We start from the raw sequence: 14,090 nt of genomic DNA, 5'->3' as shown, positions 1-14,090 counted from the left end.
AAAATGCTAATCTACTTAACGCTACCTCATCGCAATCGCATACCAACTCGAATCGCATTTATTGGTATTGTTCTATGTGTGTGTGTTAATATGTGATACTTGTGCATATTTATGTATGTTAAAGGTGTTATTCGAAAATGCAATCACAACTCTATCACAACGCAACGCAACGCAATCTAATCGCAAACACTAAACGCAAGGTTACTTATGTTGTTAGATGTTAGTTATGTTAGTTGTGTAACTATAGTTTAAAACTATCGCATCGCTTATTCGCCACTCGCTTAAATACAACGCAACGCTCAACTCACGAAACGGAAGTCAGAAACTAACTCACACGCGCCGTTCAATCGAACGACCGTTCGATCGAATGGTCATCCGACCGAATGACCATCCAATCAGATGGCCATCCGATCGAAGGGCCGTCCGACCCGTCAACCTGCACCGCCTTTCTTCTCCTCTCACTATAAATACCCCTCCTGTCACATCACTGTTCATGATGTGACAGCTCCCTCTGACCCACGCACTCTCTGGCCACTTTTCTCTCGATTTCTCGCGATTCCTGTAAGTTTTGGTCTCAAATCTTGTACTTCCATAATCAGCACACACTTTCTCATCATCTTCACCATCTAATCTTACATACTAACGTACTGTCATCAGGCTAATCTCTCCAGCGCTCCCTTCAATCCAAGCTTGTGTTATTTATTTAACACGAACTGTGAGTGTACTCAATCCCTTTTTGCTTAACGCACTTTTGGGTGTTACATACGCTACTTATATCAAATCATATCGACACACAACACAGCCATTTTTATAAGCTAACCACTCTGCATGTTATACGTGTTATTCGATGAATGCCTATATGTTATGTTTACAAAGTGAGTGTTGCCTGACACCTTAGCAACGATAGTACTATTGTTTGGACTCAGCACCTGTCGTGGACATGGATTGTTAAGGGTATTTCTCACGTGTCACGGTGGTGATATGTGGTGCGCATTCTACAACTCGCAGTCATGTCTGTGTATACTTCATCAACACCAGTTACTGGTCGAACGGAGTGATTCCCATCCGATCGGATGACTAGGACTTGATGTGGTTCCCATTGTTTGAAACGTCGGTACACCGTCTCGGTCAAACCGCAAACTTTCTAACTCAACGGTTTTTGCAAGTTTTTAAACGAAACAGTCGCTCAAACGAATAGCTGTCCGATCGGACGACCATCCGATCGAACGACTATTCGACCAGGTGACTTGTGATCTTCAACACTTAAACAATTTTCAAAACTTCAAGTTTCCAACGAATCACCCTCCGAGCGAACGGCCAATCCGTCCGGATGACCATCCGACCGAACGACCTGATAAGTAAATACACTTCACAATTTTTAAAATTCTACAACGAAAGCTTCAAAGTTCAAACAATACACAAACACGTCCTTCCCAAACGAATGACCCTCCGACCAAATGGTCATCCGTCCGGATGACCATCCGTCCGGACGGTCATCCGATCGGATCACTATCCGTCACTCATCCCACCGACACGCCGTTTTATGCACTATTCAACGCTTATACTAACGTACTGTCATCAGGCTAATCTCTCCAGCGCTCCCTTCAATCCAAGCTTGTGTTATTTATTTAACACGAACTGTGAGTGTACTCAATCCCTTTTTGCTTAACGCACTTTTGGGTGTTACATACGCTACTTATATCAAATCATATCGACACACAACACAGCCATTTTTATAAGCTAACCACTCTGCATGTTATACGTGTTATTCGATGAATGCCTGTATGTTATGTTTACAAAGTGATTGTTGCCTGACACCTTAGCAACGATAGTACTATTGTTTGGACTCAGCACCTGTCGTGGACAGGGATTGTTAAGGGTATTTCTCACGTGTCACGGTGGTGATATGTGGTGCGCATTCTACAACTCGCAGTCATGTCTGTGTATATTTCATTGTCGATCGCTTACATGCTTCACATTACTACGTGTTACATGCTGGTTATGCGTAAATCGCTTTTCGCTACTATACGCTATTAAACTTGTATGCTCACCTTTACACTATGTGTACTGACTTTACTTTAACGTATGTGACAGGTGTTTAGGATGCTACACTATGACTTGCTTTTGTAGAACCAAGCTAGGGGAGTCTAGAAACAAACTAAATAATTTATGAGTTGTCGGAACAATATTTGTCTTTGAGAACACTATATCTGTAATAACTGTTTTACTTGATATGTTGTGGTATGGGACATGACGTTAAATATTTGGCAATTATAATTGTTATGGATTCTCTTGGACAATCTTTTTCGCTCACTGCCTCACCCCGATGTTTCCGCCATCGGTTGGGGTGTGACAGATTGGTATCAGAGCCATAACTATAGGGAATTAGGCAAGACTCGACCTAGTCCGGGTCGATGTCTTAGAATTGACCTAGTCTATAGTCTAAGTACCAACAGACCGCCTTGTGCGAACCCAATAGGGGTTTCGCGCGAGCCTATTTCTGTTTCTTTCTCTCAACCCATACTTACACGAACACCGCATACTACAGCTTCGTGCAGGATCGACCTTTCCTAAGGTCGGATTCTATCACTTAGCCTTTCCTAAGGCTAGCAACGCACACGATTTTTTTTTCAAAAACAAACGGGAGATCTGGTCGAGACTAGGTGTGAAAACCACAAACTCTCGCTTAGATAGCTCGCTCGACGCACACTTTTACTATAAACACGAAAATTTGCATTGACTCAGGAGTGAAATCCATATCTCAACAAAGTTCTCCCTATCTCTCTCGTGATTCTATCACACACACAGGAATGCAGTCGTTGAGTTAGGGGTTAAACCCGAATCTTGATGACTTGTTCCACCCTTATTTTGGTTTTACAAAACTCTCACCAAAGTCTCGATGGGTTCCGATGACTCGAGTAATGTGAATAACCGAAACGATGCGTGCCATTTACCGCATGTCGGTGAGAGAGCATAGTCTATTAGACCAAAACGTGTACTCGAAGTCCTTGAGAATAGTCGAATCACTTTGGGTAGTCGACGTCTACCACCCAAGACAATCTATTTTTGATCACTGATTTTATGTATTATGTGTTTCGATTCTGAACTCGCAGCCGCTGACTCTGTGAATCATCGCTTTTATGTGTGATTTTATGTGTTTATATGGTTTTACATGTTTATGTGTTTCGATTTTTGGAGACTATACGCTTTTCCGCTCCTCGCTTTGATAAACACGCACAACTCGCACTGCACATATCTCAAAATACTAACAAATCGCATGCCATGCTACTCGCTTACGCTATACTATTCACTGTGATACTCGCTACTCGCACTCACTATTCTCGAACGCGCTCACAAAACTGGAATAATAGGTGAATACATGCAATATATGTAGGTGAATACATGCAAAATATAGTTGAATATGTGTTTCTATGCTCTACGTGCTTACGTGCCAATGTGCTTATGTGCCTACGTGGATTATGTGCCTACGTGATTATGTGCCTATGTGTAGACGTGTTCCTGTTCTTTAGATAAAGTAGCTTTTGGGTAGTTCGGTAGGCTATACTAGATTTAATCGACTTGTGTCTGAATCCTATGATGATGTCTGTTGCAGACAATGTCGTCATTTGGATCGCACACTTCTCGCGCTACCCGCCGCAACCACGCTGACAAACGCATTGCCTCGCTAGTCGCCAAGGAAATGGCCAAGGTCATTCCGCAAATTGTCAGCGAAATCAACGAAATTGGTAGCAAGTCCTCTGAGGAATCTAGGACTGACTCTCCTCGCGCTATTTTTAGTTTCAAGCAGTTTAAGGCCTGCGGCCCCAAAGACTTCACTGGTGAAGACGGGCCTACTGCCATGTTTCAATGGTTCGATTCAATTGAAGTCACTCTTCGCCAAAGCGGCTGTCTCGATAACCTCCGCACTGTCAACGTAACTGGCGTTTTCCAATCCAGGGCTCTGGATTAGTGGACCGCCGAAAGGAACAGGCGAGGGGACGACGCAACCTATGGGCTTACTTGGGAGGAGTTGAAGGAAATCATGATGAAAGAATTCTGCTCTCCCCATGAGCTTCAGAAGCTGGAGAACGAGTTTTGGATCATTAAGCAAGAAGGTGGCGACAATGCCGGACTAACTGCTCGCTTTAAACAGCTAAGTATCATCTGCCCCGGCCAAGTCTCAACTCCTGACATAACCATCAAGAAATACATCCGTGCTTTACCGGATTGTGTTGCTGATTTAGTGCAAGCAGCCAAGACGACCACCATCGAAGAGACTTATCTACTCGCTGCAGAAATCAATGACAAACGAGTTAGGGCTGGTTACTTCAAGAATACCACCAAGTTACCGCTTCTCTCGCTCCCGAAACCGCCGCCCCTCAAGCTTCCAAGTCTTCACGCTGGAAGCGCAAGAACAACAACAAGAACTGTGCAGTTACTGCTGCTCCACTCAATGTTGTCCCTGCTCAACCCTAGAACCAAAACCGCCAAGTAGCTGCACCCGTGACCAACGCACCCCTACAAAACGTGCATACACTGGTCCGCACCCGCTATGCCCTACTTGTACTTACCACCATCCTGTTGGGATCGCTTGTCGCTTTTGTGTTCATTGCAACATTTACGGCCCTTTACTGCCAACTGCCGTACTGGTCCCCGTCAAGCTCAAGCTCAGGTTCAACCTCCTGCACTGCCAGCTCCTCTTCCCACTCCTTAGGGACAACAAGCAGCTCCTGCCCCCACTGCTCACGCAAGAGCCTGCTTCACATGTGGTGATCCTAACAACTTTGCAAATGTCTGTCCGAACAGAGTGGTGAAGCAAGAGCCACATCAGCAACCAGCGCAGCAACAACACCAACACCAACAGAAGCAGCCTCAGCAGCAGCAACAACATCCAGCAGCCCGCGGAGGAGTGTTCAACATCAATGTCTGCCAGGCGCAGAATGACAACAATGTGGTTAATGGTACGTTTCTTGTCAACGGTATATATGCCTCGTGTTTATTTGATACTGGAGCCAATAACTGTTTTGTATCGTTAGAATTCGAAAAGCTCCTAAACCATAAACGCGTTAATCTCCCTACGACGTTCGACGTAGAAATTGCCACTGGAAGAACCGTCACTGTGAATTCAATTCTCCGTGATTGTACGCATGAACTCAACAATCACGTCTTCCCTATCGACCTTATTCCGATGTAGCTTGGTAGTTTTGATATCATAGTAGGCATGGATTTTCTTCGCGAGAATCGTGCTGAAGTCGTTTGTTTTGATAAAATGATCCGTTTCTCGCTCGCTAATGGCGATCAACTCTTTGTCTATGGCGAAGTCTCATCGAAGGATCTCAAACTCATGTCATGCATAAAAGCAAGCAAGTATCTCCGAAAGGAATACAAAGCTTTCTTGGCACACATCGTAGTAGCGGAGGAAAAGGAAAAGAAGGCAATGGATAAGGTGCATGTGGTTCGTGATTTTCCTGCTGTCTTTCCCGACGATTTACCTGGTTTACCCCGAGTCGTGATATTGATTTCCGTATCGGCCTCATTCCTGGAGCCAACCCTGTTGCTAAAGCTCCCTATCGCCTCGCTCCATCTGAAATGCGCGAACTCTCGAGTCAACTCCAGGAATTGCTTGATAAAGGCTTCCTTCACCCTAGCACCCCTCCTTGTGGCGCACCTGTCCTTTTTGTCAAAAAGAAGGATGGATCGTTCCGGATGTGCATCGATTATAGGGAATTGAATAAGCTAACTATCAAGAATCGCCATCCCCTGCCCCGAATCGACGATTGATCAATTACAAGGTGCTACGTGTTTCTCAAAGATTGATTTACGCTCAGGTTACCATCAGCTACGAATCCAGGAGGAAGATATACCTAAAACCGTTTTCCAAACCCGTTACGGCAATTATGAATTCGTCGTTATGCCCTTTGGTTTAACCAACGCACCCGTGGTTTTCAGAGATTTGATGAATCGCGTGTGTAAACCCTTTCTCGACCGCTTCGTCATCGTGTTTATCGATGATATCCTTATCTATTCGAAATCGAAAGCCGAACACGCGCAACATCTACGTTTGGTTCTCGAATTACTCCAAGGGAATCGACTCTATGCCAAATTCTCCAAGTGTGAATTTTGGCTAGAGGAGGTTCAGTTCCTCGGTCACATCATCAATAGTCAAGGTATACACATCGATCACGCGAAGATTGAAGCAGTTAAGAGCTGGGTTACACCAAAATCACCGTCAGAAGTTCGTTCGTTCCTCGGATTGGTGGGCTATTACCGTCGATTCATCGCCGACTTTTCTAAAATCGTTGTTCCGCTTACTTCTCTGACTCAGAAAGACAAGCCTTTTGTTTGGGGAACCGAACAAGAGCAAGCCTTTCAGACCCTGAAGCATATGCTCTGCAATGCTCCTATCCTCGCGTTACCCGATGGAAACGATGACTTCATAGTCTATTGCGATACCTCTAACCTCGGTCTTGGTTGTGTTCTCATGCAACGAGACAAGGTTATCGCGTACACCTCTCGTCAGCTCAAGATCCACGAGAAGAACTACACAACCCAAGATCTCGAGCTTGGTGCAATTGTTTTTGCGTTAAAGATTTGGTGACACTACCTTTACGGTACCAAGTGTACGCTCTTCACCGACCATAAGAGCCTGCAACATATCTTGAACCAGAAGGAACTGAATATGCGCCAACGCTGATGGGTTGAACTTCTTAACGATTACGACTGTGAGATTCGTTACCACCCTGGCAAAACAAATTTCGTTGCCGATGCTCTCAGCAGGCGAAGCTATATACATATCGTTCGTAATACTCACGCCCAGCACGACCTCGAAGCACTAATTCGTGACGATCAGCACGCATGCTTCATTGAGAACACCTTGAAAGAGGAAATGAAGAAGATTGGTGCTGAAACCCAACTAGTCACCAAATCGAACGGTATTTATTACTATCTCGATCGCATCTGGATTCCAAGTCGCAATAACCTTTGAGAAATATTGTTGACTGAAGCCCACAAGTCTCGATATTCCATTCATCCCGGTGCCGACAAGATGTACCATGACCTTCGTCTCCGGATTGGTGGCCTGGAATGAAAAAGGATATCACTATCTATGTTTCGAAGTGCCTGACTTGTTTAAAAGTCAAGGCTGAACAACAAAGACCCTCTGGCTTACTTGTGCAACCCGAGATCCCTATGAGGAAATGGGAGAGTATAGCTATGGACTTCATCACGAAACTCCCCCGCGCGCCATCAGGTCACGATAGCATCTGGGTTATCGTTGATTGTCTTACAAAATCTGCTCATTTTCTGCCGATACGAGAAGACTTTAAGGAAGAACGATTAGCACAGATCTATACCGATGAAGTTATATGTCGACATGGGATGCCTCGTGATATCATCTCTGACCACGATGGTTGGTTTACCTCGCGCCTTTAGGAAACGTTTCAATATGCTCTCGGTACTACTCTTAATCTAAGTACTGCTTTCCATCCCCAAACTGACGGTCAGACTAAACGCACGATCCGCACCCTTGAAGACATGCTTCGCTCGTGTGTCATAAATTTCGGTGGTAATTAGGATGCGCACCTACCTTTGGTCGAATTCTTGTACAATAACAGTTATCATTCTAGCATTCAATTGGCACCATTTGAGGCATTATATGGAAGAAAATGCCGATCCCTGGCACGAGATCGGAGATGCGCAATTTACCGGTCCTGAGTTATTGCAAGAAACGACTGACAAGATCCTCCAGATACGAGACGATCTCCTGAAAGCTCGGAGTCGTCAAAAGAGTTACGCCGATAGACACTACAAGCCCCTTGAATTTGATGTTGGAGATCACATACTCCTAAAGGTTTCACCTTGGAAGGGGGTGATCCGATTCGGCAAGAAAGGAAAGCTCGCGCCTCGATATGTTGGACCCTTTAAAATTCTGGAAAGAATTGGCAAAGTGGCCTACAGACTTGAACTACCGGAGGAACTTAGCAACGTCCACCCGATTTTCCATGTTTCGAACCTCAAAAAGTGTCTAGCCGAGCAGAATTTACATGTAACTCTTGAGGATCTACAAGTGGACGAAACATTACACTTCGTGGAAAAGCCAGTTGAGATCATGGATGAGAGACCAAGAAGCTCTGACGCTCACGCATTCCCATAGTGAAGGTTCGCTGGGAAGGCAAACGCGGCGCCGAGTTCACCTGGGAACTCGAAAGTGACATGAAGGCTAAGTATCCACAGCTCTTCGTTACGCCTGCGCCTTAATTTCGGGACGAAATTCCCTAAAGTAGGGGAGGCTGTAACAACCCGACTTTTTGAAGTCAAAGTACAAGTCAAAGTCAAAGTCAAAGTCAAAGGAAGAAAAGATTGCTAATCAGATCTGACATTTCTTGCTTAATTATTGCTTGTACTCTCGAACCTCGATAATCGATACGTTAGTCTACGCTATTTTGTTTTACGGTTTGTAATATATGAAGTAACAATGCGATAAACGCAATTAAAATGCTAATATACTTAACGCTACCTCATCGCTAAAACATCGCAACTCGAATCATATTTATTGGTATTGTTCTATGTGTGTGTGTTATTATCTGATACTTGTGCATGTTTATGTATGTTAAAGGTGTTATTCGAAAACGCAATCGCAACTCTATCACAACGCAACGTAATCTAATCGCAAACACTAAACACAAGGTTACTTATGTTGTTAGATGTTAGTTATGTTAGTTGTGTAACTATAGTTTAAAACTATCGCATCGCTTATTCACCACTCGCTTAAATACAACGCAACGCTTAACTCACGAAACGGAAGTCGGTAACTAACTCACACGCACCGTCCGATCGAACAACCGTTCGATCGGATGGTCATCCGATCGGATGGCCATCCGATCGAAGGGATGTCCGACCCGTCAACCTGCACCGCCTTTCTTCTCCTCTCACTATAAATACCCCTTCTGTCACATCACTGTTCATGATGTGACAGCTCCCTTCGACCCACGCACTCTCAGGCCACTTTTCTCTCGATTCCTCATGATTCTTGTAAGTTTTCGTCTCAAATCTTGTACTTCCATAATCAGCACACACATTCTCATCATCTTCACCATCGAATCTTACATTTCCACCGTGAAATCCTCTGATTCGGGCTGTTCTATGGTGACGTCTTCATGGAGTTCCTATGAACATTGAAGTGTGACCTCATCACATCAAGGATAGTCCAGATCTAACGGATTTCTACATGTTTAAACACTGATTTCACCTAAATCTAAACATTTTCCAACTGATTCTCGCTTTTCTTCAACATTCTCAACTTTTCACTCCAAACCGATAGAACCTGAGCTCGTTCGGGCCTTCTACTCATTCTCTAGTGAAGTGTCGGTCTGAGAACGGATTACTATTGAAGAGACGACCGATCCATGGGTTGAACATGAAAAACTTCATCAAGAACAGTTACTGGTCGAACGGAGTGATTTCCATCCGATCGGATGACTAGGACTTGATGTGGTTCCCATTGTTTGACACGTCGGTACACCGTCTCAGTTAAACCGCAAACTTTCTAACTCAACAGTTTTTGCAAGTTTTTAAACGAAAGAGTCGCTCAAACGAATAGCCGTCCGATCGGATGACCATCCGATCGAATGACTATTCGACCAGGTGACTTGTGATCTTCAGCACTTAAACAATTTTCAAAACTTCAAGTTTCCAACAAATCACCCTCCGAGTGAATGGCCATCTGTCCGGATGACAGTCCGACCGGACGACCTGATAAGTAGATACACTTCACAATTTTTAAAATGCTATAACGAAAGCTTCAAAGTTCAAACAATACACAAACACGTCCTTCCCAAACGAATGACCCTCCGACCGAATTGTCATCCGTCCGGACGGTCATCCGATCGGATCACTATCCGTCACTCATCCCACCGACACGCCGTTTTACGCACTGTTCAACGCTTATACTGTCGTACTGTCATTAGGCTAATCTCTCTAGCGCTCCCTTCAATCCAAGCTTGTGTTATTTATTTAACACGAACTGTGAGTATTCTCGATCCCTTTTTGCTTAATGCACTTTTGGATGTTACATACGTTACTTATATCAAATCACATCGACACACAACACAACCAATTTTTATATGCTAACCACTCTGCATGTTATACGTGTTATTCGATGAATGCATGTATGTTATGTTTACACAGTGATTGTTGCCTGACACCTTAGCAACGATAGTACTATAGTTTGGACTCAGCACCTGTCGTGGACAGGGGTTGTTAAAGGTATTTCTCACGTGTCACGGTGGTGATATGTGTTGCGCATTCTACAACTCGCAATCATGTCTGTGCATATTTCATTGTTGATGGCTTACATGCTTCACATTACTGCGTGTTACATGCTGGTTTTGCGTAAATCGTTTTTCACTACTATACGCTATTAAACTTGTATGCTCACATTTACACTATGTGTATTGACTTTACTTTAACGTATGTGACAGGTGTTTAGGAGGCTACGCTATGACTTGCTTTTGTGGAATCAAGCTAGGGGAGTCTAGAATCAAACTAAATAATTTATGAGTTGTCGGAACAATATTTGTCTTTGAGAACACTATATCTGTAATAACTGTTTTACTTGATATGTTGTGGTATGGGACATGACGTTAAATATTTGGTAATTATAGTTGTTATGGATTCTCCTGGACAATCTGTTTCGCTCAGTGCCTCACCCCGATGTTTCCGCCATCGGTTGGGGTGTGACAGTTAGGAACTTGAAAAATACATTAAATACTCCCAAGGAGTATGCTATCAAAAATACACATACAAATAATTAAGAAATACACAATGATACAAGTATACAAAATTACATATAAAAATGTTACATGGACAAATACAAAATATATATCAATATATATATATATATATATATATATATATATATATATATATATATATATATATATTCCTTATAAAATTAAGGACTTGGACAAGTATTGGACATATTGGACAATATTATATATTTATGGACTTATACAAAAATTACTACAAGTGATGGAAGAATTATAAAAGTGCGACAAAATACATATAACCCATAAACCTTAAAAATATTATTATTTTTAAGAAATAAAAACTCCGGAAAGTAATAAAATCAAAGAATTGATTTTTGGTTAATTAATACAAATATACAAGTATTTACACTTAAAATACAAGTACACTTTCTTAAGTATACTTACACCTAGAAATAATATTGGAAATATTATTTAACAAATCACTTATATTTATTTTTGACAATTAATATAAGTAACAGATATTTGGTAAAAGTTAAAAATATACTATTTTTAACAAATGATATTTTCAGATCCTACTTACACAAATATATATATTTGGGATAAAAATATATAACAAATACCATGTTAAACATAATGTGACCTACAAATAAGACACCTTAAATCCAAAGAGTAACTTGTACTTAGAAGTTTACAAGTTAGGTGATTAACATACTTAGAACGTCTATAGGTCACGACACTCGAGTAGCAGAAGCCGGTGCAGCTAGACACTCAAGACGCAAAGCAGTGAGTTCATGTCCCCACTTTTAAACTTTTTTACTGTTTTCTAAACTTGGGGAAAAGACATGTACAATTTGGTATGTTTAAACAAAGGAATCATACATAGATCACGTCACGAATAGGGTATACGAAGGCACCATCAATCTAGTTTAGACCGAAATAACAAGGGTTAGATCTAACAGGTCTGGGCAGCCTCACTCTCTTGACAACACATAGTCATGGAGTGTCTTGGGTCACAGTCGTAGGGTAAACGATGTTAAAAATAACCTAGGTTTGGATGCTTCCTATCTCGTCACATATGTTAATGTCCTCGCGAAACATTAGCGATCTCGATTCCATTTCATTACAGCTTACAAACTTACATTTTACAATTACATACCATGCTTTTATACAAATACAAATGTTACATTTTACACAAATCTGCATGAATTCACACCAATTTTTGTTGACGATTTTCAAACTTACATGTATTTCAGGGAATTAGTGGATGATGTTCGCGGGCTCCTTGTCAAGATGTTTAGTGTCTAGTCTTCGTTGCCATCTTTTGTGGATTTGTTTGCTATATCCCTCCTTATGTGGTGATATAGGAAACAAAACCTTGATCTTTGTTTTGAAATCATGACGTGAAGTTTCAAACAATTATCTTTTATTTATGATGTAAACTTTAAACAAATTTTTGTGTTTTGGATGATTAAACTTGAATGGCAAAATGGAGTATGTTTTTAATTCATGTAGCAATGTTTACTCATCGTATGCAATGAAAACCACTCAGATCACACCTCGTGCTTCCGCCTTTGAAAAGGGTGTGACAATTTGTGCAATTGAACTGCTTCTGAACTGCTCTATTTTTCGAAATCGATTTGTGCAATTGAATTGCTTCTTTAATTCGAGTAGCCTATTGTTATAGTGTTCTTAAAAATTATTTACAGGATTTTGAATACCCATTATGTGATTTTGAATACCCATTACCCATTACGTGATTTTGAATACCTGGTACATGATTACATGATTTTTTAATACCCACTACATGATTACACATTTAACATAAATCATTACGCGTTTAATGTAAATTCATTACGGGATTACACATTCAATATGATTTGTTATAACTAATGTTAATACAATTATGCTTATTACGTGATTACACATTCAATAATAAGAACTTGATTGTTTATTCTTTATTACATGGTTAAATCTCTAATATACGACATTATTTGCTATTATAGGTTGATTTGGCTAATGTTTTGTATGTAATTTATCCTTAATACGTGTTATACGTGAAATATTAGGTATTCCATATGAAATATTATGTATTACATGTTTTGTTTATACGTAATTACGTAATCACTCAGTAGGGTTTCACATAAACACTATAATGAAATCACGTAATCATGAAATGGGTATTTAAAATCATGTAATAATACATAGTCAACTATTGGTACATAATTATGTAATCACTTAGTGGGGTTTCACGTAAAATCTATAATGAAATCAAGTAATCACGTAATGGATATTCAAAATCATGTAGTCACTTATTGGGTATTCAAAATCACGTAATCACATAATGGGTTTTCAAAAGCTTTCAAATTTTTAAGGGTATTCAAAATCACGTAATCACGTCATGGGTTTTCAAAAACCTTCAATTTTTTTAAGAAAAATATAGCAATAGACTACTCGAATTAAAGAGAATAAAATGACGGTGTATTTTTTATAAAACATATTAACGTATGAAAATTTATAACCGTTTAAAAATCAAGGGGGAGTGGGTTTATGATACAATAATATTGTATTTTCCTATTTTACCCTTGTCCCCACTTGTTCCCTTGTTTTTAGTTATGTGAATTCTATATTTGAGACCACTTAATATCAACCATTGATCTTGCAAACCAAAGGCAAACTTCTCTCCTATACTTCGTACATTTCTTTACTCTTGTACAATAACCTTTCTCTATACTATATAATAATATAAAACATGGGTCAAAATATATTACGAAGTTTTTTTTGCTAGGAAGGCTAGGAAGTAATCTTGACCATCAATTGATTAATCAACGACTTAGATTAAATGGGTATAATTGATAAAAAAGAAGGAGGCGCGTGAGTTTGTGTAGGGGTATTCTAGTTAATCCAAAGCAATAGTTTCTCTCTCCTCCAATCCCCCCCCCCCCCCGTCTTTTAAATGTTAATAACTCTTTCATAGATATTATTTTTCCATAAAAATTGCACCAAAAAAATGAGCGTTTTTATCTTTAAAATGAGTATACTATTGCTATATTTTTAATATTTTTCCGAAAACCCATATGCGTAAAACGCAATGGACAAAAAACATTAAAAATGACCCTTTTTTTTTTCTAAAACACAATTGACAAAAAACACAAAGATATGCCTTGTTTCTAAAACGCAATAGACAAAAAACACAAAAGAAGTGTGTTATTTCTAAAACGCAGTGGCTGAAAAACACAAACAAAATGTCTTTTTTGTTAAACGCAATGGCCTAAAAACACAAAGAAAAGTCTTATTTCTAAAACGCAATTGCCAGAAAACACAAAG

Source organism: Helianthus annuus, chromosome 10 (assembly GCF_002127325.2).
Source record: "Helianthus annuus cultivar XRQ/B chromosome 10, HanXRQr2.0-SUNRISE, whole genome shotgun sequence".
NCBI classification, from domain to species: Eukaryota; Viridiplantae; Streptophyta; class Magnoliopsida; order Asterales; family Asteraceae; genus Helianthus; species Helianthus annuus.
Note: the sequence above shows the minus strand (reverse complement) of the source record.